This window comes from Loxodonta africana, chromosome 18 (assembly GCF_030014295.1).
Source record: "Loxodonta africana isolate mLoxAfr1 chromosome 18, mLoxAfr1.hap2, whole genome shotgun sequence".
NCBI lineage: Eukaryota > Metazoa > Chordata > Mammalia > Proboscidea > Elephantidae > Loxodonta > Loxodonta africana.
The window spans coordinates 42,815,892-42,843,661 of record NC_087359.1 but is presented as its reverse complement, the minus strand read 5'-3'; positions in this window follow the sequence as shown (position 1 = coordinate 42,843,661).

Genomic DNA, 27,770 nt, shown 5'->3' with positions numbered 1-27,770 from the left:
CCGTGGTTAAGAGCTATGGCCAGCTATGGCTGTTAACCAAAAGGAGGTTGGCAGTTCAGATCCACCAGCCCTTCCTTGGAAACCCTATGGAGCAGTTATACTCTGTCCTGTAGGGTGCTATGAGTAGGAATTGACTTAGCAACGGGTTTGGTTTATATATATCTCAGATGGTGAACAAAATAAAGCAGGAAAGCATCGGTGTATAAAGTAATTTGCTGAGAGTAGGGTTACTTTAAAATATTCAAAGGTACACTTTTGAGTCATTGAGGACTACTCGCATTTTGGGTGGGCCTGTTTGCTTTTTCATTTTTCTTTAATTTTCAAAATTTCTGTGTCTATGTTTTAGTATATTTCTTAGGAGCTACATGGTTTGGGGTACATTTTACATTATAGACAGAGAACTTTTGTTTAAATTTATTCCCTACTAATATTTTTTTTTATATATGTTTAGGAGGAGGCCAGTTTGTACAGTGGGTAAGTAATCAGCTGCTAACTGAAAGGTCAGTGGTTCTAATCCACCAGCTGTTCTGTGGGATAGAGATCTGGCATTCTGCTTCCGTAAAAATTTACAGCCTTGGAAACCCTCTGGGAGCAGTTCTACTCTGTCCTATAGTGTCACTATGAGTTAGAGCGGACTATCATCAATATTCTGTGTTTCCCTAACCCTGCTTTTTCTGTAGTTTTTTTTTCTTATCGCCTCTAGAATTAGCTGTTTTTTTAATACACTTTATTTCTCTTTTTTAGTGTCACTCTTAAAAATGTAATATGCATAATTAAATTATTTTCCAGCACAATTGCAAAACCTTAAAATGCTTTATCTCTGACATTCCATCCTCTGCCTTGCATTTTTGCTGTTAGTGTTTTCATCCTACCTTCAGCCTCTGTTCTGAAATAGACATTCTTATAATGTTTATACCATTAGCATTTATTTGGATTTACCAATATTTTCTTGATGTCTTTGCCAACCATTTCTTGTTGGTGTCATTTGCTTGTTTGTTTGTTTGTTTATTTACTCAAAGAATCTTTTAAAATGTATTTATAAATGTCGGTGAGCGGTAAAATTCTCAGTTTTTTTTTTTTTTTTTCTCAAAATGTCTTTATATCAACACATTTTGAATGATACATTAGTTATATACACAGTTGTGGTCTAGTAGCTAATGTCTCTTAGTAATTTGAGCGTATTATTGCACTGTCTTTTGGCTTTCCAAAATGTCAGCTGATAGTTAAGTTCTATTCTTTTGCAGGTACTCTGTCTTTTTTTCTCTGATGGCTTTTGGGATCTTATATTTGCCTTTGTCATTATGCTTTATTATGGTATAAGTAGCTGTGGATTTATTGACCTTGCTGAAATTTACTTTATGAATCAGAGGATTCATGTCAGTCTTTAATTACAGAAAATTCTCAGATATTATCTCTTAAAATACTAATTCTTCCCCATTTTTTTTTCTGTCCTTATTCTGGAATTCTGAATAGGCATCATTTATCCTTTAGACCTCTTAACTCTTCTTTCATAGTTTATATCTCTTTTTCCCTAGGTGATACATTCTTTGTAACTTCTTCACATGTATTTTCCAATTCAGTGATTCTCTTTTGGCCCTTTCTAATCTGCTATTTGAATCATGTATGGAGTTTCTTAACTCCAGTTAGTACAACTTTCATTTCTGGAAATTTTACTGGTTTATGTTTACTTTTCTCCCGTCTGACTTTTCTTGTTTTACTTTTAGGTCTCCTTTAATTTCTTTGAGCAATGCTTTATAGTTTTCAGTTTAGTATTTTACCTTCTTGGCTAGATTTATCCCAAGGGATTTTATTCTTTTAGATGAAATTATAAATAGAATTGTTTTCTTAATTTCCTTTTCAGATTGTTTATTGCTGGTATATAGAAACACAGCTGAATGTTAGTGTGTTGATATTGTATCCTATTAACTTTAAGGTACTTTTAAGTCATCTAGGGAGAGATGTTAATAGACAATTTGAATATGGATCTCAGAAGTTTGGCTAAAGAACAAAATCTTTTGAGTCATTCATGTATTAATTTAAAAAATGGATGCAGGTAAAATTTCTTTAGAAGAGAGTATAAAGAAGAGAAAATTTTCACAGACTGAGTCCTGAAACATTCCGACATGTAAGTGTCAAGCTGAATAGCTGCAAAGAAATCAAAGTAAAAATGGACTGAGGGGTAGGAGGAAAGCTAGAAGTGTGTTATGTTACAGAAGGCAGGGTAAGAGAAAGTTTCATCATTTTTAGCAAGAAAAGATTTCAGCATAAAAATAGGCAAGATGAAGATTTAAAATATATCTGTTTATTTCAACATAATAGAAGTGATTGGTAATTTAAACCAATCTGTTCATATGGTAGAAACCCTGGTGGTACAGTGGTTAAGTGCTTGTCTGCTAACTGAAAGGTCAGCAGTTCGAACCTAGCTGCTCCATGGGAGAAAGACATGATAGTCTGCTTTCATAACGATTTACAGCCTTAGAAACCCTATGGGGCAGTTCAACTCTGTCCTGCAGGGCCACTATGAGCCAGAATCGACAGCAATGGGTTTGGTGTTTTGATTTGGCTCCTATAGTAGCCAGAGTAGAGAGGTGGAAGTGAGAGACTTAAGAGGTCACATTTTAAACTCCTTAAACTCTTTTGAGATAATAGACTCCAGATGAAAATAAAGTGAAATCTGAAGGTAGGTTCAGTAAAATGATGGTTTTATTTGATTTTTAAATAGATATATAGGAGAACATTTAAAACTTAATTGAGTTAAGAGGGAGAGAACATAAATATATGAGAGATATTGTAAGAGAAATAGTATAAAAGTGAGATCTGGTATACCAAGACTGCCAAATAAACTATACTCATCTTCAATGTAATCACTACACTGAAAACATCTGTGGATGGAAGCATATTTTTACAAGAATGAGGATGGGTGCAGATGTAGACATTATGAATATGAGGAATTCCCATTGAATGGTTTCTGTTTTCTGTGTAAATTTGGATACAAGTTCATTGACTTATAATTTAGGAGATGTAAATATCCAGGAGACTGAGAGCATTGTTATCATGCATTTCTTCTTTCAGTAAACATTTATTAAGTAGCCACTATGTGCCAAGCACTAATCACTGGGAATATGAAGGTGTACAAAACAAAACCCCTATTGAAGTTTGATAAACAAATTTAATTCTAATTGTTATAAATGTTCATGAGGGAAATGGGGGAGGTTGATGAAGCCTTCCTAAGTGTGTAACATTTGAGTTGAGATCCAAGTAAGACTGTTGCCCAATTATGGTCCTTGCCCTGGAGCAGTTGAGCCAATGAAACGCACTCCAAGTCAGAAAGAGTGAGAAATATTGCTTAGGAGATGTACACCACTGGTAACAAGACAATAATGCAAACTGTCTCTATGGAGTCCCAAAAAGCAATATGGGTTAGAAGTGTCTTTGTAGTCTGCAGATGACATGGCCAGAGGAGTTGTTCATTACAAGGGATTGACGAGAGACTTTTTATCCGACTAAAGAGATACATGCCAGACATCTTATCAGGCTAAAGATATACACGTCAGACACCTGGGCTCTAATCTCCATGCGGGGGTCTTAAGTCACAGGTGCCCAGACAGAACAAAACAAAGTTATTTCCATCAGATCAAAACAAAGAAAAAAGTCATTAGCATTAGATCAAAACAGAGTCATTAACAAAGGTGTGGGAAGGAGGAGGCAGGCAGAGGAAGGAGAAGAACTTATAGGTTCATCATGGCGTTAGTTCTGTCAAGCTCTCGGTTGCCCATTTTGAAAAGGAGAAAACATGCTGGGGAGTATTAGAGCAACAGGAGTTAACAAAATGAAAGAATCTATTAGGGTCACAGGAGCTAACAAAATGAAAGAATCTATTCAGCATCAGTATATATATTGATCAATATTGTTCAACATATGTTGTTGTTGTTAGGTGCCCTTGAGTCGGTTCCGACTCATAGCAACCCTATGCACAACAGAATGAAACACTGCCCCGTCCTGCACCATCCTTACAATCCTTGTAATGCTTGAGCTCATTGTTGCAGCCACTGTGTCAATCCACCTCGTTCAGGGTCTTCCTCTTTTCCACTGACCCTGTACTTTGCCAAACATGATGTCCTTCTCCGGGGACTGATCCCTCCTAACAACATGTCCAAAGTATGTAAGATGTGGTCTTGCCATCCTTGCTTCTAAGGAGTCTTCTGGTTGTACTTCTTCCAAGACAGATTTGTTCATTCTTTTGGCAGTCCATGGTATATTCAATATTCTTCGCCAACACCACGATTCGAAGACGTCAATTCTTCTTTGGCCCAGCTTTCACATGCATATGATGTGATTGAAAATACAATGGCTTAGATCAGGCGCAACTTAGTCCTCAAGGTGACATCTTTGCTCTTCAACACTTTAAAGAGGTCCTTTGCAGCAGATTTGCCCCATGCAATGCATCCTTTGATTTCTTAACTGCTGCTTCTTCCACAGCTGTTGATTGTGGGTCCAAGTAAAATGAAATCCTTGACAACTTCAATCTTTTCTCCGTTTATCATGATGTTGCTCATTGGTCCAGTTGTGAGGATTTTTGTTTTCTTTATGTTGAGGCTCAATCCATACTGAAGGCTGTGGTCTTTGATCTTCATTAGTAAGTGCTTCAAGCCTTTTCACTTTCAGCAAGCAAGATGTATCATCTGCATAATGCAGGTTGTTAATGAGTCTTCCTCCAATCCTGATGCCCCATTCTTCTTCATAGAGTCTGCCTTCTCAGATTATTTTCTCAGCATACAGATTGAATAGGTATGGTGAAAGGATATAACCCTGACGTACACCTTTCCTGACTTTAAACCAACCAGTATCCCCTTGTTCTGTCCAAACAACTGCCTCTTGATCTATGTACAGGTTCTTTATGAGCACAGTTAAGTGTTCTGGAATTCTCATTCTTCACAATGTTATCCATAATTTGTTCTGATCCACACAGTCGAATGCCTTTGCATAGTCAATAAAACACAGGCAAACATCTTTCTGGTATTCTCTGCTTTCAGCCAGGATCCATCTGACATCAGCAGTGATATCCCTGGTTCCACGTCCTCTTCTGAAACCAGCCTGAATTTCTGGCAGTTCTCTGTTAATATACTGCTGCAGCCATTTTTGAATGATCTTCAGCAAAATTTTGCTTGCATGTGATATTAATGATACTGTTTTATAATTTCTGCATTTGGTTGGATCACCTTTCTTGGAAATAGGCATAAATATGGATCTCTACGAAAAAAAAAATTTTTTTATGAGTCAGAATCGACTCAACGACACTGGGTTTGGTTTTTTTTTTTGTTTTGTTTTCCAATCAGTTGGCCAGGAAGCTGTCTTCCATATTTCTGGGCATAGACGAGTGAGCATGTCCAGTGCTGCATCCATTTGTTGAAAAATCTCAATAAATATTCCGTCAGTTCCTGGAGCCTTGTTTTTCACCAATGCCCTCAGAGCAGCTTGGACTTCTTCCTTCAGTACCATTGGTTCCTGATCATATGCTACCTGTTGAAATGGTTGAACATTGACTAATTTTTTTTGGTATAATGACTCTGTGTATTCCTTTCATCTTCTTTTGATGCTTCCTGCATCGTTTAATATTTTCCCCCTTAGAATCCTTTGCTACTGCACCTCGAGCCTTGAATTTTTTTCTTCAGTTCTTTCAGCTTGAGAAACAATAAGTGTGTTCTTCTCTTTAGGTTTTCTATCTCCAGCTTTTTGGACATCTCATTGTAATACTTCACATTGCCTTCTCGAGCCACCCTTTGAAATCTTCTGTTCAGTTCTTTTACTTCATCATTTCTTCCTTTTGCTTTAGCTGCTCGATGTTCGTGAGCAAGTTTCAGAGTCTCCTCTGACATCCATCTTGGTCTTTTCTTTCTTTCCTGTCTTATCAATGACCTCTTCCTTTCTTCATGTATGATGTCCTTGATATCATTACACAACTTGTCTGGTCTTTGTTCACTAGTGTTCAATGTGTCAAGTCTATTCTTGAGATGGTCTCTAAATTCAGGTGGGATATAGTCACGGTCATATTTTGGCTCTTGTGGACTTGCTCTGATTTTCTTCAGTTTCAGCCTGAACTTGCATATGAGCAATTGATGGCCTGTTCCACAGTCAGCCCCTGGCCTTGTTCTGACTGATGAATTTTAGCTTTTCCATCGTCTTTTTCCACAGATGTAGTCAATTTGATTCCTCTGTGTTCCATCTGGTGAGGTCCATGTGTATAGTCACTGTTTATGTTGGTGAAAGAAGGTATTTGCAATGAAGAAGTTGTTGGTCTTGCAAAATTCTATCATTCAATCGCCGGCATTGTTTCTATCACCAAGGCTATATTTTCCAACTGCCAATTCTTCTTTGTTTCCAGCTTTCACATTCCAATCACAAGTAATTATCAATGCATCCTGATTACATGTTTGATCAATTTCAGACTGCAGCAGCTGATTAAAGTCTTCTATTTCTTCGTCTTTGGCCTTAGTGGTTAGCGCGTAAATTTGAATAATAGTTGTATTAACTAATCTTCCTTGTAGGTGTATGGGTATTATCCTATTACTGACAGCATGGTACTTCAGGATAGATCTCGAAATGTTCTTTATGACGATGAATGCAACACCATTCCTCTTCAAGTTGTCATTCCTAGCATAGTAGACTATATGACTGTCTGATTCAAAATGGTCAATAACGGTCCATTTCAGGTCACTAATACCTATGATATTGATCTTTATACGTTCCATTTCATTTTTGACGATCTCCAATTTTCCTAGATTCATACTTTGTACATTGAAGGTTCCGATTATTAATGGACTTTTGCAGCTGTTTCTTCTCATTTTGAGTTGTGCCACATCAGCAAATGAAGGTCCCAAAAGCTTTACTCCATCCACGTCATTAAGGTCAACTCTACTTTGAGGAGGCAACTCTCTTGCCCAGTCATCTTTTGAGTGTCTTCCAACCTGGGGGGCTCATCTTCCAGCACTATATCAGACAGTGTTCCACCGCTATTCATAAGGTTTTCACTTGCTAATGCTTTTTGGAAGTAGTCTGCTGGGTCCTTCTTTCTAGTGTGTCTTAGTCTGGAAGCTTAGCTGAAACCTGTCCTCCATGGGTGACCCTGCTGGTATCTGAATACCGGTGGCATAGCTTCCAGCATCACAGCAACATGCAAGCCCCCACGGTGTGGCAAACTGACAGACATGTGGGAGGATATATATATATACACACACACACACACGGAAACCCTGGTGGCAGAGTGGTTAAGAGTTATGGCTGCTAACCAAAAGGTCGGCAATTTGAATCTACCGGGTGCTCCTTGGAAACTCTATGTGGCAGTTCTACTCAGTCCTATAGAGTCACCATGAGTCAGAATCAACTCAATGGGAATAGGTTTTTTTGGGTTTATATATATGCATATATACTGTTTGTTTTTTGTTTTGTACTTATTGTTAGCTTCCATCAAGTCAACTCCTGACTCATAGTGACCCCATGCACAATGAAACAAAATGTTGCCCAGTCCTGCACCAGTCCCATGATCAGGTGCAGACTGGACTATTGTGACTCGTGGGGTTTTCACTGGCTGATTGTTAAACAATATATATTTAACAATATGTGCCAAATACAATAGTAGGGATTGAATATCAACAGGACAGAAAAATGTCACATTCATTTCTACCTCTCATGGAATTGTCTATACAGTGGGGTGGTCAGGCCCTTGAACTTGCTGTTTCTTCTCTCTTTAATGTTTTTCTCCTGAACATCTACATGGCTTGTTTCCTCACTTCCTTGAGGTTCTTACTCAAATGTTAGTGAGCCTTTCCTAACTCTCTGATACTTCGTATTCCCCTTCTCTCCTGTATTTATCAGATTATTTTTTCAATGCATTTTACATATTTATCTTGCCTATCGTTCTTTTTTACAATGAAAGCCACGTGAGAACAGAGATTTTTTTTCTATTTCGCTCACAGTTATATCCCTAATCCGTAGAACAGTGATCAACAAAGAGGATACTAAATACATATTTATTTGAATGAATAGAGTAATTTTGAATGATTAAGTGTTATGATGGAAAATTCTACCAATAATGGGTAAAAGCAATACAAAGAATATGTTTGCAGATAATCTTCAATTTAATTATTGCTGCCATGGTACTACACTCGAATATCTCTATGGTAGATACTCCCAGCGCTATCTGCTGTACTAAATCAAACCAATTTGCCGCTCCCTTCCCCACCCTTCTTCCTGCCATTTTATGATCCCTTTAAGTTTAAAGACAGATATTTAATTAACAAGGAAAACACCCAATGAACATGAAATCCATAGATTATATATCAAGGCTAAATCATAGAGTCTAATTATCATTTTATACGTGCATCTTTATAAAACACATAGGCACCGGAGAAAGAAAAAAAAAAAAAAGAAGAAGAAGATAGGCATCCTGTTCTAGGAGCTGCTTTGTTGATCCCAGGGAATTATCACCTGTAATCCTTTGTAAATTACAGCATGTTGTCAAAATACTCTTGATTTCTTAGCAGAAAATCAGAATTTTTCGTGGCAGAATCACCTTGCTGTTCTCTATGGATATCATATGCTGTGTACTCTACAAACTTTGACGTTGTGCTTCTTTTGCCTACTTCCATGAAATTTTTTTTTAATAAAACCCTTTAACTTCATAATTTCTTCCATTCACTTTAGCTACACTACTTTCAAGAGCAAGTTTCAGAGTCTCTTCTGACACCCATTTTGGTCTTTTCTTTCTTTCCTGTCTTTTTAATTACCTTTTGCATTCTTCATGTATGATGTCCTTGATGTCATTCCACAACTCGCCTGGTCAATTTCAGACTGCAAAAGTTGGTAAAAATTTTCAGTTTCTTCATCTTTGGCTTTAGTGGTTGGTGCATATATTCGAATAAGAGTTGTATTAACTGGTCTTCCTTGTAGGCATATGGAAATTATCCTATCATGGACAGCATTGTATTTCAGAATAGATCTTGAAATGTTCTTTTTGACAATGAATGCCACACGATTCCTCTTCAATTTGTCGTTTCTTGCATAGTGTACCATATGATTGTCCAGTTCAAAATGGCCAATACCAGTCCATTTCACCTCACTAATCCCTAAGATATCAATCTCTATGAGTTCCATTTCATTTTTGTCAGCTTCCAATTTTCCTAGATTCATACTTCATAATTCCATGTTCCCATGATTAATGGATGTTTGCAGCTGTTTCTTCTTATTTTGAGTTGTGCTACATCAGCAAATGAAGGTCCTGAAAGGTTGACTCCATCCACATCATTAAGGTTGACTCTACTTTGGGGAGACAGCTCTTCCCCAGTCATCTCTGAGTGCATTCCAACCTGAGGGGCTCATTTTCCGGCACCATGTCTAACCATGTTCTGCTGCTATTCATAAGGTTTTCAATGGCCAATTTTTTTTTTTTTTCAGAATTAGATTTCCAGGTCCTTCTTCCTAAGCCTGTCTTAGCCTGGAAGCTCCACTGAAACCTGTCCACCATGAGTGGTGGAAGAAATGAAGAAGTAAAAGAGCTGAACAGAAGATTTCAAAAAGTGGCTCGAGAAGATAAAGTATTATAATGAAATGTGCAAAGATCTGGCATTAGAAGATCAAAAATGAAAAACATGTTCATCATTTCTCAAGCTAAAAGAACTGAAGGAAAAAAATCAAGCCTTGAGTTGCAATAATGAAGGCTTCTATGGGGAAAATATTGAACGACACAGAAAGCATCAAAAGATGACGGAAGAATACACAGAGTCATGTTACCAGAAAGAATTGGTCAACGTTCAACCATTTCAGAAGGTAGCATTTGATCAAAACCTGATGATACTGGAGGAAGAAGTCCAAGCTGCACTGAAAGCACTGACGGACAACAGGTCTCCAGGAATGGACAGAGTACCAATGGAGATGTTTCAACAAACAGATCCAATGCTGGAGGTGATCACTCGTCTATGCCAAGAAATTTGGAGGACGGATTCCTGGCCAACTGACTGGAAGATAGCCATATTTGTGCTCATTCCAAAGAAAGATGATCCAGTAGAATGCCCTGATTATTGAACAATATCATCAGTATCACACACAAGTAAAATTTTGCTGAAGATCAGTCAAATGCAGAAAATCAAGCCAGATTCAGAGGAGGACATGAAACAAGGGTTATCATTGCTGATGTCAGGTGGTTCTTGGCTGAAAGCAGAGAATATCACAAAGATGTTTACCCACGTATTATTGACTGTGCAAAGGCATTCAATTATGTGGATCAAAACAAATTATGGATATCATTGTGAAGAATGGGAATTTCAGAATACTTTATTGTGCTCATGGGTAGCCTGCATATAGAACAAGAGGCAGTTGTTCAAATAGAACAGGGAGAGACTGGGTGGTTTAAAATAGTGAAAGGTGTGTCTCAGGGTTGTATCCTTTCACCATACTTATTAAATCTGTATCCTGAGCAAATAACCTAAGAAGCTAGACTATATGAACAAAAACATTTATCAGGATTGGAGGAAGACTCATTAACAACCTGTGATACACAGATGACACAACCTTCCTTGCTGAAAGTGAAGAGGACTTGAAGTACCTACTGATGAAGATCAAAGACTACAGCCTTCAGTATGGATTGTACCTCAACATTAAGAAAACAAAGAGTTTTGCAATTGTACCAATAAACAACATCATGATAGATGGGGAAAATATTGAAGTTGTGAAGAATTTCATTTTACTTGGATCCACAGTCAACATTTATGAAAGCAGCAGTAAAAAAAAATCAAATGACATTGCATTAGGCAAATCTGCTTCAAAAGACTTCTTATAGTTTTCAAAAGCAAAGACGTCATTTTGAGGACTAAGGTGGACCTGTCCCAAGCCATGGTATTTTCAGTTGCCTCATACACAGGTGAAAGCTGGACAATGAATGAGGAAGACTGAAGAAGAATGGATGGCTTTGAATTATGGTGTTGGTGAAGAATATTGAATATATCATGGACTGCCAGAAGAGTGAACAAATCTGTCTCAGAAGAAGTACAGCTAGAATACTCCTCAGAAGCAAGGATGGCGAGACTTTCTTTAATGTACTTTAGAGATGTTATCAGGAGGGACCTGTCCCTGGACAAGGACATCATGCTTGATAAAGTAGAGGGTCAGAGGAAAAGACAAAGACTCTCAATGAAGTGGATTAACACAGTGGCGGCAACAGTGGTCTCAAGCGTAGCAATTGTGAGGATGGTAAAGGACAGGGCAGTGTTTCTTTCCGTTGTATGGGGGGTCGCTATGGAACCGACTTCGTGATACTAACGACAACAGTAAAACCTTAGATTAAAAAAAAATTAACACTCATTCATGGTAAAAACTCTCAGCAAAATGGGAATAGAAGGAAAATCCCTCAACAAAATAAAGGGCATTTATACAAAGCCAACAGCCAACATCACCCTAAATGGAGAGAGCCCGAAAACATTCCCACTGAGATCGGGAACCAGACAAGGATGCCCTCTATCACCACTCTTACTCAACATTGTGCTGGAAGTCCTAGCCAGAGCAATTAGGCTAGATAAAGAAATAAAGAGCATCCAGATTGGCAAGGAAAAAGTAAAAGTATCTCTATTTGCAGATGACATGATCTTATACATAGAAAACCCTAAGGAATCCTCCAGAAAACTACTTAAACTAATAGAAAAGTTCAGCAGAGTATCGGGATACAAGATAAACATACAAAAATCACTTGGATTCCTCTACACCAACAAAAAGAACATTGAAGAGGAAATCACCAAATCAATGCCATTCACAGGAGCCACCAATAAGATAAAATACTTAGGAATAAATCTTACCAGAGATGTAAAAGACTTATACAAAGAAAACTGTAGTATACTTCTTCAAGAAACCAAGAGACTTACATGAGTGGAAGAACACACCTTGCTCGTGGATAGGAAGACTTAACATTGTGAAAATGTCTATTCTACCAAAAGCAATCTATACATTTAATGCAATTCTGATCCAAATCCCAACGACATTCTTTAATGAGATGGAGAAACAAACCAACAACTTCATATGGAAGGGAAAGAGGCCCCGGATAAATAAGGCGTTACTGAAAAAGGACAAAGTGGGAGGCCTCACGTTACCTGGTTTTAGAACCTATTATACTGCCACAGTAGTCAAAACAGCCTGGTACTGGTACAACAACAGATACATGGACCAATGGAACGGAATTGAGAATCCAGACATAAATCCATCCACATATGAGCTGTTGATATTTGACAAAGGCCCCAGAAAAGTTAAATGGGGGAAAAGACAGTCTTTTTAACAAATGGTGCTGGCATAACTGGATGTCCATCTGCAAAAAAATGAAACAAGACCCATACCTCACTCCATGTACAAAAACTAATTCAAAATGGATCAAAGACCTAAATATAAAATCTAAAACGATAAAGATCATGGAAGAAAAAATAGGGGCAACATTAGGAGCCCTAATAACATGGCATAAACAGTATACAAAACATTATAAAGAATGCAGAAGAAAAACTAGATAACTGGGAGCTCCTAAAAGTCAAACACCTATGCTTATCCAAAGACTTCACCAAAAGGGTAAAAAGACTACCTACAGACTGGGAAAAAGTTTTTAGCTATGACATTTCTGATCAGCGCCTAATCTCTAAAATCTGCAAGACACTGCAAAAACTCAACTGTGAAAAGACAAATAACCCAATTAAAAAATGGGCAAAAGATATAAATAGACACTTCACTAAAGACGACATTCAGGTACCTAACAGATAAAGGAGGAAATGTTCACGATCATTAGCCATTAGAGAAATGCGGATCGAAACTACAATTAGATTTCATCTCACTCCAACAAGGCTGACATTAATCCAAAAAACACAAAATAATAAATGTTGGAGAGGCTGTGGAGAGGTTGAAACACCTCTACACTGCTGGTGGGAATGTCAAATGGTACAACCACTTTGGAAATCAATTTGGTGCCTCCTTAAAAAGCTAGAAATAGAACTACCATACGATCCAGCAATCCCACTCCTTGGAATATATCCTAGAGAAATAAGAGCCTTTACACAAACAGATATATGCACACCCATGTTTATTGCAGCACTGTTTGCAATGGCAGAAGGATGGAAGCAACCAAGATGCCCATCAATGGATGAATGGATAAATAAATTATGGTATATTCGCACAATGGAATACTATGCATCGATAAAGAACAGTGAGGAATCTGTGAAACATTTCATAACATGGAGGAACCTGGAAGGCATAATGCTGAGTGAAATTAGTCAGTTGCAAAAGGACAAATATTGTATAAGATAACTATTACAAGAACTTGAGAAATAGTTTACACTGACAAGAAAACATACTTTTGTGGTTACTAGAGACGGGAGGGAGGGAGGATGGGAGAGGGGAATTCACTAATTAGTAGATAAGAACTACTTTAGGTGAAGGGAAAGACAGGACACAATACAGGGAAGGTCAGCACAATTGGGCTAAACCAAAAGCAAAGAAGTTTCCTGAAGAAACTGAATGCTTCGAAGGCCAGTGTAGCAGAGGCAGGGGCCTGGGGACCATGGTTTCAGGGGACATCTAAGTCAATTGGCATAATAAAATCTATTAAGAAAACATTCTGCATCTCACTTTGAAGAGTGGCATCTGGGGTCTTAAACACTACCAAGCAGCCATCTGAGATGCATCAATTGGTCTCAACCCACCTGGATCAAAGGAAAATAGGGAACACCAAGGACACAAGGCGATTGCGAGCCCAAGAGACAGAAAGGGCCACATGAGCCAGAGACTACATCATCCTGAGACCAGAAGAGCTAGATGGTGCCTGGCTACAACCGATGACTGCCATGACAGGGAACACAACAGAGAACCCCAGAGGGAGCAGGAGAGCAGTGGGATGCAAACCCCAAATTCTCATAAGACCAGACTTAATGGTCTGACTGAGACTGGAAGGACCCTGGTGGTCATGGCCCCCAGACCTTCTGTTGGCCCACGACAGGAACCGAAGCCAACTCTTCAGACATGGATTGGACTGGACAATGGTTTGGAGAGCAATGCTGGTGAGGAGTGAGCTTCTTGGATCAGGTAGACACTTGAGACTATGTTGGCATCTCCTGCCTGGAGAGGGGATGAGAGGGTAGAGGGGGTTAGAAGCTGGTGAAATGGACAAGAGGGGAGAGAGTGGAGGGAGAGAGCAGGCTGTCTCATTAGGGGGAGAGTGATTGGGAATGTGTAGCAGGGTGTGTATATGGTTTTTTGTGTGAGAGACTGACTTGAGTTGTAGACTTCCACTTAAAGCACAATAAAAATTATTTAAAAAAAAGATTAAAAAAATTTTGATAAGAAAAGACTACTTTAAACAAGCAAAATATATCAAGGAGTCTACTTCCATTATTTCCAAAGACAGTTTAGTTACTATTTTGTTTAGTTCCAGTGCTGTATTGTTGCCACTCCTTCGGCTCACCTTGACCCTGGGTAAAATTATTCAATAGCTGATTTTTTTCTCTCTACATTTTATGTCCAACTATATGTGTTTCAAGTGCGTTTTTAGCAGTATACTACTGATGATATTATCCTGCACCAATTCCTTCATATAACAATAAAATTGATGTACCTTTATGCAGTTTATACCAGGATATGCTTTCTGTGCTCCCTTTTATTACACAATGAAAGCCAGGTGATGCCTCAGAATTTTACTTTGCTTTGAGTTGTCACGAATCCCTGGATAAATTGGGCTTCCCACATTTGATGTAACTCAATCATGACCTTCTTTAAGTGCCCTGGATATTATTTAAATTACCTCCTTAACTTTCTTCTTGCTGACATATTGCCAATTATCATACATTCTACTCAGCACTTTATATATACAATATCATTTAATCCTCAAAGCCACCATGTAATAGAGGCATCCTGCTTTTACCATTAACCATTAAGAACATATGCATAAATATAAATGAACACACATATAAGTAAAACTGTGTATATGTGTACGTGTATGCGTGTATGTGTGTGTGTATTCATGTGTGTCTCTATGTAAAATCCTGCCAAAGATGTTTTTTTGTAAATTTTGGAAAGTATAAATTATAAATAAATACAATAAATTAGGGGTAATTACTTTTCAATTTTGCCGTGAACTGGCCCATTAGCTTGATAATGCAATACATTATTGCCAACATTCAAGTAAGCTACAGTTCAGGATCTTAATATATAAATATGTCTCCGTGTAAAGTACCTACCAATATTTTCATTTCTAAGATGATTCAGCTTTAGCCCAGAAAATTCAGGCAGACTTTATATTCCCATCAGAGGCAATCTCAGCTTTTTCATTCACAGCATCGTTTGGGCATCAGTACACCATTCTATATTTCAAAATATTTACAGCATTAGTGTAACTTCTATTTTGTTCCTCTCTCTCTCTTATTCTTTTTTTTTAATTTCTCCTCCTGTATTCATAGTATTAAAATGCAGTCACCCACTATCAAACTCATTCTACTATCCTGAATATATAAGCTTCAATCATTCTGGTGTTTCATTTATTCAAATTACATACCCAGTGTAATTGATTCCCAGTTCCCTTCATTTACTCTGAGCTAGAAATTTCTTTAAAATATAGATTTTGTGATACATCTCCACCTCCTTGTAACATTTTTTTAATACACTAAGGCCCCAAGATACAATGAAATAATTTGGGCAGGAGCTGAATGGTCCCCATGTGTGAGTCTTACTTGGAGTTCTGTGAAACATTTTAAGCCAAGAAATTTCCTAAAAGCATTTTCCTTTGTTTTAATTTCAATAGTATTATTAAGAAAGGAAGAGAAAATTAATTCCTTGTGTTGTTATTTCCCTTATATTCAATGATCATCAGAAGAGAGGAAATAGTAGTATTTATCAGCATCCTTTCTAAATGCCTTTAATGGTAATACATATATTTTTCTAAAGAAGTAAAAACTTTGCCTTTTTTGATAGTACAAAATTTAATGTTTCAGAGGAAGAGGCAATGGGGTGAGATGGTTCTTAAAATAGTCAGAACCACATCTGAATAACAATGTCACTTACTGTGTGACCTTGTTAGCTCCTTGGCTGTCTGTGATTTAAATAAAGACGTTGTTTGTGTGTGTGTTCATTTTGAGGGAGGTTTAATTAAAAAAAAAAAAAAAAACTTTTTTTTACCATAATAGTAAAATAAGATGTGGCTTCAGAGTTTTCCTTTACATCATCATATTTCAATTCCAAAATCTGTATAATATACCTGCTGTTAGCATCTGTCTCATTGGTTCCTTCTGCTGACAGCTCTCCTGGTTGGAGACTTCTGCTTTGAGCAATCTTCAAAACCCTACCCTTATATATCCATCCATTCTTCTCCTTGCATAATCATTTATTTACTCATTCAAGTTGAATGCCTACAAGTCACCTGTTACAAGTACATTGGGCAAAGTGCTATATAAGACTTAGATTAGATATGTATCTGAGATAGGTTAGCTCAGAGAACATATGGTCTTATTATTGATGAAGTACACAGAAAAACAAAAATAGTTGCCATTTGATCGTTGCCTATGTGCCAGGTTCTGAACTAGATATTTTATTATATATGCTATTTTAGTTGACTCCAGGACAAAGCTGAAAATGTTATTATTTCTACCATTAAAAAAATACTAAGAGGGTTAAGTGTTTAAGTATTTGGCTCAATGTCACAAGTATGCGGAAAATCTTGAATTAATACGCAGGTCAGCTGAGCTCCTCTTACCAGTGCACTTTACTGCTGAATAAGATTCTTGCCATAAAATGGACATTAGCAACCTCAAATAAGCAACAGATAACATGTTCTACTTTGTACTACCACTAAACTCATCACCTTAAATTGAAATTCTCTCTTTGTCGGTATGTTGTCCACCACACCATAGGTTTCCCTACAGCAGGGATCTTGATCATCTGGCAATTTCATACATTGACACTGTACCTGGAACACTGAATACTTTCCACAATCCAATGAGTGCAACTCAGAACTAGATATTAGTGGACCTAATGTTTGAGATAGGCCTTGGAAGATGAGTAGAACTTCATGATATGGAGAAGACTGTGACAAGAAAGGGAGAAATTCAGTTGAAAGGAAGTACTTGAGCAGCAAAGATATGAAGGTGAGAAAGAACAGAACATATTAAGAGTAAAAATTTGTCCCATTTCCTCAAGCGTGGAATGCATTTAGATGAGTACTGAGGATGCAGATGTAACCCAAAACACCAAAAAAAAAAAAAAAAAAAACCCAAATTCATTACCATTGAATCAATTCTGACTCATAGTGACCCTATGTGACAGGGTAGAACTGCCCCATAGCATTTCCAAAGAGTGCCTGGTGGATTTGAACTACCAACCTCTTGGTTAGCAGCCATAGCACTTAACCACTACGCCACCAGAGTTTCCACCCAAAACACAGTTGTTGTTAAATGTCATGATTTGCAAGAGATTCACTGAGTTTGATCTGTTTAGGTTTACTACTCACTTCTTGGTCCAAGGAAATATTTCAGGTAAGTTAGTTAAACTAAAAAAGTTAAAAAAAAAAAAAAAAAAGGTTAAACAGACCTTAAATAGAACAGCACAAAAGAAAGAAATAACAAAAGATGAACAATCTAAATGTTACTCTAATCTACGCATAGCGTTGATTTGATCAAAGACTATTCCAGGTAATCTTATGAAATAGATATTAATTTTAATGATAAAAAACGTTTCTCAAATGAATAAATTGTTTAAGGATGCATAGCAAGTAAGAGGTAGGATCAAATGAGATCTGTGGCCTGCATTATTCCAAAATCAGTGGTACCTTTTATTAACTGGTTAATTGGTTAACCAGCATTAGTGTAAATCTACAGAATAATGGTAATTAAAGTTTATTGTGTGAAATCTGTGAGATCCTTAAGTGCCTATTGAACCATCAAACAAATATTATTTTATATTAAAATAAATTCTATCATATCTAAATTCATTAAAAACTAGTATTCCACACATTAAACCCATGGTAGACATATTAACGAGAATGTTTGACCTTTCTGAACATTTCATTCTTCAAACCTGCTGAGTATTAAAACTTTTATTCTGTTCTTCCCATGTTAATACCTGAAATATTGAACTTGAACAACAGATTCGAAGTTATCTTCCAATTCTGGGCAGTGTTATCATGAATACCTTTTCTTTTCTGGATAAGATTTGTTCCACAGGTTCAGAACGGTATGTGAATCCCGTTTGTATTCATCTGCAACAAATTCATGATTTTAATATATGTCATAATTATTAATTATGCATGGATTGTGTAGGTAGTGGCATCTGTAATTTTTTACGTCAGTGTTTTCAGTTGACAGGCAAAAGTTTAAAACTTTTAAAAAAGACATTGTAATCTATTATTAACATTGAAACATCAGTGACTGAGCTCTACATGCATTTCTTTGTGTTCATATTTCAAAGAGTATGATTTATTCCAGCTGTTGTCATTTCAAAGTTTCAAGACTTAGGAAGTATTGTCCCATATTTTCTTTTGCATAGGTCTAATATTTTATTAGTTCTTTAATTATATAGCTATAGATAACAAAACATTTTAAAAAACATGGTCAGAGTGATGAGGTTTAGGCTCCCATCAATGAGAAATTAAATCTCTATTGTGTATAAGAGGTTTATAAGAAAGTTTTAAAAAGTCAGAATTTTAGTGAAATATTGAAGGAACTAAATAGATATAAATAATGTCTTTATACCTAATGAGAGCTAGAAAGGTATAAAGGAACTGACCTGTAAGCGTTACAAAGTCATCGGTCAAGATGTTTTGTCTACAGTGTGGCAGATAGTTACTACTCAGTGAATAGATACGAATTCCCCAATGTAACTCAGCCCTTCGGTTAGGGCCAAGTGACTAGACCTGACCAATGGCCATGAGCAGAAGTGACATGTGCTGTTTATGGAGTGAAACACAGAAGAGTAGTGTCAATTCCCTACGTCTTGTGTTCTGGTGAGAACCCCAAAGAGGCCTAACATTTCAGATGGTGCTGTAGCTGTGACATGGCAGGGCCTAGTTTACTCTGAATAACCGGGTGACTTTGGGGAAGAGCCCTGTACCAACCTGATTCAACATGGAGTAATGTGGAGAATTATAAAGAAATACAATTTTAATGTGTTCAGCCACTGAAATTTGGAGCCTTGGTGGTGTAGTGGTTAAGAACTATGGTAAGCTATAGCTGCTAACTGAAAAGTTGAGCAGTTCAAATCCACCAACCGCTCCTTAGAAACCCTATGGAACAGTTCTATTCCGTCCTATAGAGCCACTACGAGGTGGAATCAACTCGATGGCAACAGGTTTTTTTATCTCAGCATAGTCTTAAGATGATCAGAAAAGAAGTTGGTGCTAAAAGTGGAGTCCTACAACAAAAAAACCTAAAATATACAGCACGGACCTAGCGAAAAGATGCTGATCCATGTTATGCAGCAGCAAAACATCTGATAAAATGGTGCTTTTAATAGCCTGGAAGGAAGAACATGTGATATTTCATTTACTAGCACCGGAAAAGAGATTGAAAAAATAACCGTACTAGTGTGGGTAAGTTGCTACTGGCTGTACTTGGCACAGGATTATATGAAAGAGAGGAGCTACAATAGGACTGGCCAATATGCATGCAGAAATAGGAGGGAATAGACACACTATCCTGCAATTTTGGGGGAAAAATCCCACAAAAACAAATGGTTTGGGCTAAAAACATTTGGACTGAAAAAGATGTGTCTTAGAGAAAAGATCAGATTCCTATCTGTTTTAGTCATCTAATGCTGCTGTAACAGAAATACCACAAGTGGATAGCTTTAACTAAAACAAGTTTATTTCCTCACAGTCTAGTAGACTGGAAGTCCAAATTCAGGGCGTTAGCTCGAGGGGAAGGCTTTCTCTGTCTGTCGGCTCTGGAGGAAAGTCTTTCTCATCTATCTTCCCCCGGACTAGGAACTTCTCTACGCAGAAACTGCAGGTCCAAGGGACGCACTCTGCTCTTGATGCTTCTTTCTTGGTGGTATGAGGTCCCCAACTCTCTGCTTGCTTCGCTTTCCTTTTATCTCTCGTAAAATTAAAGGTGGTGTAGGCTGCACCCCGGGGAAACTCCATTTAGATTGGATCAGGGATGCGACCTCCGTAAGGGTGATAGGATCCCATCCTAATCCTCTTTAACATAAAATTACAGTCACAAAATGGAGGACAACCACACAATACTGAGAATCACGGCCCAGCCAAATTGATACACACATTTTTGGGGGGACATAATTCAACCCATGACACCATTTAAGTCCAGTAACACCAAAGTGGCTGACATTCTATTGAAAGAGCAATTTGAGGGGAGAAAGCAAAGCTACATAGCAAATCGGTGAACTGTGTCCTGAAAAGAATTTTGAGTGTGATTATTGGTATATCGAGCTGACTGAAATAAAGTGAATTAGAAGATGACTAAGTTTTTGAAAGCTGACGGATACTGAATAAGCCATTCTCAGGAAGGAAAAGAGTTGATGACAGGGACAGATTACCCAATAATGCTTAGGGCATCAACAAAACAGAGGCATCAGAATTTTACATTCATTGTTCAAACAACTGAGTTCACTGACTCATTTTCTTTGTTGTAGAATATGCGGAATATTCTTTTTGTAGAAAACGTGGTATATAGCAAAAATCTTAGTACCCCGCATCTGCTAAAAATTTTATAATTCACTTCGTCTCATGCCACTAAAATGGCATACGCCACTTTCATGTTCAATCGCTAATATTATACCCAACCCAGTACCGTCGATATAGTCACGTTTAAAATGAAGTTACCACATGGATAGCTAAAACACACCTACACATATACATGTATTTACATAACTCACATATGCCGTTCAAATGTGGGAGGAAGCAGAAGAGGGGCCACCACAGGTTATCAGTGTTTAGAACTCTCACATGCCTTAATCCAGTCCTAGGGTGATGATGAACGGTTTTGAAAGGTTTATGTTGCTGAAATACCACTAGCTTGTAATTAGGTCCTCTCTTTCTAATTGCTATATCCAGCAGCAGTGAAATGGACACTTTAAATGCCTAGTAGCAGGTTATTGGTATTATGCTAATATTATTATGGTTATTAAAGGTCAAGAACCACATAGAATGAAGCTTTCACCTAATTAGTCTGGAGTAGATGTCATCAATTTGTTACTTGTCATTTAAGTCTCAAGCTTTTTTTTTTTTTGGAAGACTAATAGTATTTAGAACAGAAAAAAAATGGCAGTATGTTCTTTAATTCAATGACATAGCCATTCAATTGACCTCAAGATTGAAGCCATTAAACATTACATTCAATCACTCTTTGCTCGTCTTTGAAAGCAAACAGGGAGGTGGTATGAGACTGAAGCAAGAACCTGAGTACAATTCCCAATGGGATGAAAAACAGCAAATGTTTGGACTTCTGTTGGGCTTAACTTTATCAACATATTCTCATTTCCTCTTTATGGAATTATGCACCATCAGTTAAATAAATCTAATAGTTTGTTGATAAACTAATGCTTAATGGGCTTCTCTATGTCTTTGCCATTTTAGAATTGACATTGTCTTTATATGAAAATAAATTCTGTGAGCATTTAGATTAGGGAACGGTGACACCTCTTTGATTAATTTTGCATTATTTCATGGGGATCTGTTTTTCACCTTTTTTGTTTTTTCTTCTTGTCCCCTTCAAGTATAAGGCAGCTTACCACACTGTTCTTTGGAGGCACACCCCATGTCTTAAAGCTGCCAGTAACACAGAAATGGTAATATTATATCATCATGCATTTTATTGATAATCAAAATATCACAACCTCAGCAAATGTTCTCACTTCAATCTCTAATTTTTCTTTGCACCCTTAGAAACTACTGTCAGACTCTCAAAGCCAGCATGTACCTCAAGCATCCTATTAGATTTTAAGATCATCAACCACCCTGTGAAACTGCGATAGAAGCAAGGCCCTAAAACACGGGATTCTTTCCCTGACAGCACCATGTCTATGGTTTTCTCTCCTTGAAACATGCAAACCCAGACCCTACACCATTGGAATGAGAATGCTCCCTAATTGCCCTGAAATTTTTATGAGAATAAAAATATCTGGGGGGAGGTTGGGGATACCAAAGATATTCTTGATGTCAGGTAGCAAATGACTCATAGTATTTACATTTGAATAGCAAAAGGAATCCCAGTTTGTTCACAAGTTGCTGAAGCAAGGCATATGGCTTACCTTGATAAGAACTGACCAACTGTCTTTTTGCCCAGCCCTAGAATCCCTAATCTTGTGTCTGCCATCCAACACATGGTAGAAAAATAATAACATTTAACTTTTTTTTTTTTTTAGTTTTTCGTATATAGTAGGCACATACTGGAGTCCTGGTTGTTCAGTGGTTAAAGGGCTCGCCTGCTAACTGAAAGGCTGGCGATTTGAACCCACCAGCCATTCAGAGGGAGATAGATGTGGCAGCCTGTGTCCATAAAGATTTATAGCCTTAGAAACTCTAGGAAGCAGTTTTACCCTTGGGTTCTGGGTAGAGGGTTGCTGTGAGTTGGAATTGACTATATGGCAGTGGATTTGATTTTTGGGTTTAGGCACATAGGAGTAGCAACTGCCCTTTTGAAGATGAGGAAACTGAGGCTCAGGGGTATTGAGTAATTTATCTAAGATCACTTAGCCATCAGTGACAGCTAGGGTGTGGTCCAAGTTCTCTCCAGCTTAAAGTGTCTACTTTTACCTATTAAAATATGGAGATCTGTGCCCTAGGTCCACAGGCTTCAGTGTTAACTTCTCATTTGCAATCACAACTTTTGTATGTGTATATGTGCATTTTTCTCCCAGAGAAGAGGTCTCAACTTTTACGTCAGATACTCTAAAAACCACCAAAAAAACCAAACCGTTTGTTGTCAAATTGATTCTGACGCATAGCAGCCCTATAGGACAGAGTAGAACTGCCCCATATGGTTTCCAACGAGTGCCTGGTGGAGTCAAACTGCTGACCTTTTGGTTAGTAGCCACAGCTCTTAACCACTACGCCATGAGGGTTTCCAGATTCTCTAAGGGGCATATTAATTCAAAAATTGAAACTGCTGTGTTTGAAGAATATTTTCTGCCAGCCTGCCCTCTTTACTTGTTATTATATCTGTTGTCCACTCTTACAGGGTTTGTCTGCTCTGCCTGGGTGTGATCATCCCTTCATTCACAGTGAACCACTGCAAACTCTCATCCATTCAACAGGGATTGATATTCTCATTCCCAGTAAGTTAGCAACTTTTGCCCCATAACCACTGCCTCAGGTTTTCTTCTCTTTCCCTCTATATGTTGCTCTTTTGTGTCCATGAAAAAAAAGATATTCTTACCACTAATGCACCAGATATTCCAATATTTAACCCTCTCCTATGAGCAACTGAAAAAATCTTATTTGTGTTAGAAATGCGATATAGTTTTTTTCATATTTTCAGTTTAATTTGATACATTTGTGTGGTTAAAGACAAAAAACACTGTGAAATCTATATATTGAGAAGTCCTTGCTCCAATCTTTATCCCTTTCTACTGTACCCCACCCAGTCCATGGCCCCAACTAACAATTAGTTATATGTGTATGTTTTTAGTGATTCTTTGTACAAATATGAGAAAAATCAAATATATATTCTTATTTTCCTCCATTTCTTGTACAAAACATAGCAAATTATGCAATGTGATTCTAAACAACATTCCATAGTGTCATTCCTATGGTCATTTCATTTGCATATCTATCACCTGGGGGTCCTTCCTGAATTTATAAGTCCTGTTTTATCTTAATCTTGTCCAGCCGTTGACAGAGCTTGAAGTGAATTTAAGAGATGTGAATTCTCAAAACAAGCAAAACCACCTATTTTATACTTTGTTTTTGTTCTGTTGCCCATTTTTTCCCTTCACTGATTTCCAACTCTTAGGGTGAATGAAAAAGTGTAGCCAATTAAATCAGTTGATTAGTGTCCTTCACAAATTGGTTTAAGGGATGGGGGACATACATTTTTAAAAATAATACATCTATAAGACTTCTTTGGGATTCCCGGGATGGTGATCTTAGTATGTATCTCCCCCTGTATTAATAACTTGTGTGTAAAATAAATGATTTATAATAAACTTCAGGAACTCACGATTCCTCAAACTAATTTGCATTATGCCTCTGTAAAAGCAAAATAACGTGTACAGGATTTTCTCAACAATATTTGGAACTCTGATTAACATTGCCAAGGACAAGGGCTCCTCCAAACACAGTGACTGTTATAGTCTCAGGGTGACAGGCAGTAAAAAGGATTCTTTTGATTCCACCAATTCTACTTGATATTTGAGGCCTTTTCAACAAGCCTCCAAATCACTACCTGATGACTTCTGGTGACAGTGGGCTATCTAGGCGGGAGCAATCTCAGGAGAGCTTCATTTCATCAATACACTTTCTTGGAAAATCTATTCTCTCAGTAAATCGTATTAATAGAAGATGATCACAAACAAATTAAAGCTATTATTAATGGAGTGCAAACTAGAATCTGCATAATCTCCCAGCCTGCCTAGGAGGCTGTCCTAGAAAGCTGACACCAAGGTAAAAAGAACACATCAATTGGCAGTTAATTGTCAAGGGTCTCGGGCGTAGGCTCTGCGTCTGAATGTTAGAGAAGAATTTTCTTAACACATCTGTGATTAAAAATTACTGGTGATGAACTGAGGCCATTTACAGTACTCTGACTAAGGAAGCCACCTTGGAAGACAGAAATAATAAAGTTCCTGGATGCTAAAGGATTTTTGTCTTTGTGTAGTATGTCAGGGGATTAAGTTTTAAGTATGAATATACTTTCCCCAAGAAATTGATCTTTTAAAATATAGTAAATCCCCTTTGAGTCTTAGAAAATATGACATTTCCAAGTACAGATTTGAAATGAGTCAGGTTTTTTGTTTTTTTTTTTTAAATGCCTCTGTAGTCATGGATGAGATCCCAAATAAGTCAAAATAAGGGTGAATTGGAGAGCTTACCAGGATCGCTACTAGTAGCTCTGAGGAATACATTTAGAAGCTGTGCTCTGGGAATTGCTTGAGACTGTGGGGAGGGCATTACTAGACATATGGAGTCCAAGTGGGCCTCTCTTGAAACTTGTTGACAGCATGTTGATGCAGGGGGGCAGTCTTGCCAGGATCATTCGGAGTCAATGGGTCTCTCTCGGACCCAGGTGTGTGTGTTTAGGTTAGGGGAAATCTGTCAGGGAGAGAGCCAATGTTTCTCTACAGTCTGTCTTGATTCCATTGCTACCCATGAGAAAACTGCACCTTGCCAGAAAGTGTGCATTATGTCTTCCCTTTGCCCCTCCAGACCTACTCTCCATCTCTCCCAAACCTGCCCTGTGCACTGAGTAGCTGACTTACATGGATGGCATCCAGGGGATCCCTTATCCTCTGACTTCTTGTTGGCATTGTCAACAGGAGATTGGGGGGAAAGAGGAGATGAGGCCACGGTATTTATTTCCTTTGTCACCCTCCCTTTAAATCTTGGAAGAGCTGATTTTATTCCTTAACCAGTGATCACAGAATTTGTTACGAGGCCTTCTATACCAAGCTCTCTTCCCTTTCCATATTCTTTTCACTGCTCCTTGACTTTGTTCTTTCAAGCCTGGGAGTGGACATGATGTTCCATGAGTTACTGCATTATACCTTGTGGCTTTCCTACATCCTTTCTACAGCTTTACAAATGGTCCTGTACTCAAAATTGTCTACCTTAAATATGCTGATTTCTGCTAAGATAATGAATACAGCAAATGGTGCTAGGGGTGGCCTCCATAGCAGACCCTTAAACGAAATTCTAGGATTAATTACTCAGGCATATAAGCACACATATGAGCAAAAGAGCACAGATAGCCCTTTTTTTTTTTTTTTTCCTGCACAGAAATGAGAATGAGTAATCCATAGTATGTGGTAGAGCATAAGTGTATGTGGAAGGCCAAGTGTTTGGAGATCAAGGGCTGCGGCAATCAGTCACAAGAGTAGTTTTAAAGATTGTGGCATTAGCTGGCTTCCTCTGAAGGCCATGAAGTACAACCAACCTGTGACATATAGTTGGTTTCTGATTAGATGGTCGATAAATAATTTTGAGTACACAGCTGTAATTACACAGCAATCATTATCTTATCACTGACTCAGGTATGTGTTCATTGCCTTGGGTGGAGCAAAGGTTTTTGGCATTTAAGTCTCTAACTCCTGATCTGTGCTCTGGGACCTCAAGTAACCTTATTCAGTTCTCAGATTAGAAGGTAAATTAAGGCAATTTATTATTAAGTAAGCAAAAGTTACCATCATAAAAATGCCCCATGATAAATAAAGAAAATGTGGCAGTTACTATCCTCTGGGCGATATCTAGCAACCCATGAAATTACTGGGTTTGGTAGGTCATGGAGCCCTGGTGGTGCAGTGGTTAAGAGCTTGGCTGCTAACCAAAATGTTGGCAGTTCACATCTACCAGCTGCTCCTTGGAAACCCTATGGGGCAGTCCTACTCTGTCCTATAGGTTTGCTATGAGTCGGAATCAACTCGATGGCAATGGGTTTGGTAGGCTACAGCATTGTAAATTTTGTTTGAAAGAAACTAGCTATCGTGTCATGTACAATTTTTCCAACTTCTCTTACTTCCTCCCTGGTCCAAGAAAAGTAGAAAGTTTGTAGTACAGTTTGAACACTGGCCCATCCATATAACTTTCTGTGTGATCTAGGACAAGTTAATTTACTTTCCGAATGTCAAGTTTTCTCATCTATAGAATTTGATTATTATACTGCCTTCTGTTGTTTTTATAAGGATAAAATAGGTTAATGAATGTAAAGTAGTCAGCACAGTGCTCAGAAAAAAATGGTCAATGTGCAATGGAAATATCAACCCAAACTTCCTCACATTCTACCTTGAAAAAAACCATTGAAGCTTTATCAAGGTCATTTGTGGTTTACAAATAGAAGAAGCCAGAATGCATAGATTGGTAATGCTTTAATGAGTGCGTGTATGTGCGTTTGTGTGTCACAGCATATTGCCTTCAGGAAATTCTACAGGCTTTTAAAAATACTTGCTTAATAGTGAAAAAAAAAAAAAAGTTTGAATATGCACCTGAAATTGTAAAAAGGCTATTCAAGCCTAAAAGTTAGCTTTTAGGGAAATAGCTTTTAGTACTCTTCTTGGCTGCACAGACTCACTCAAAGAGACATCATTCCAAACCATTTAAGGCCACCAAGTCTAGGGCCACAAGTATAAACATGAAATATATTTCATATAGAACACAGACCGTAGCACTTCTGTTATGTAGGACATGAGGGTTAGTCTTGCACATGTTTCCTTATTTATCTTTTAATGATTTTGTTCGTTATTTAACCAAGTCAATGATGTTTTGAGAAGCTTTTCATTATTCCTTTTCAAGCCTCTCAACACAGATGATTTGGGCAAATTGAAAATATTTGATTATTGCCTCTTGTAAAATAATTGCCTACTAACTGCATCCTGACCTTACAAATTCATAATTTTCTCAATGGATAAAAAAATGATTGGTTCTGGTGATCACCAAGAAAGATGTTTTAACAGTATTTACATGGACATCTTTTAAAAGGTTAGATGGTCTCTCAATAAAGGTATGCTGCTATAGAATCCCTTCTCTATTGCTCTCTATAACCAACAGAAAAACTCACAAAAGATAGAAATGTACACTGTTTTGTTTACAAAATAAATAAATTGTT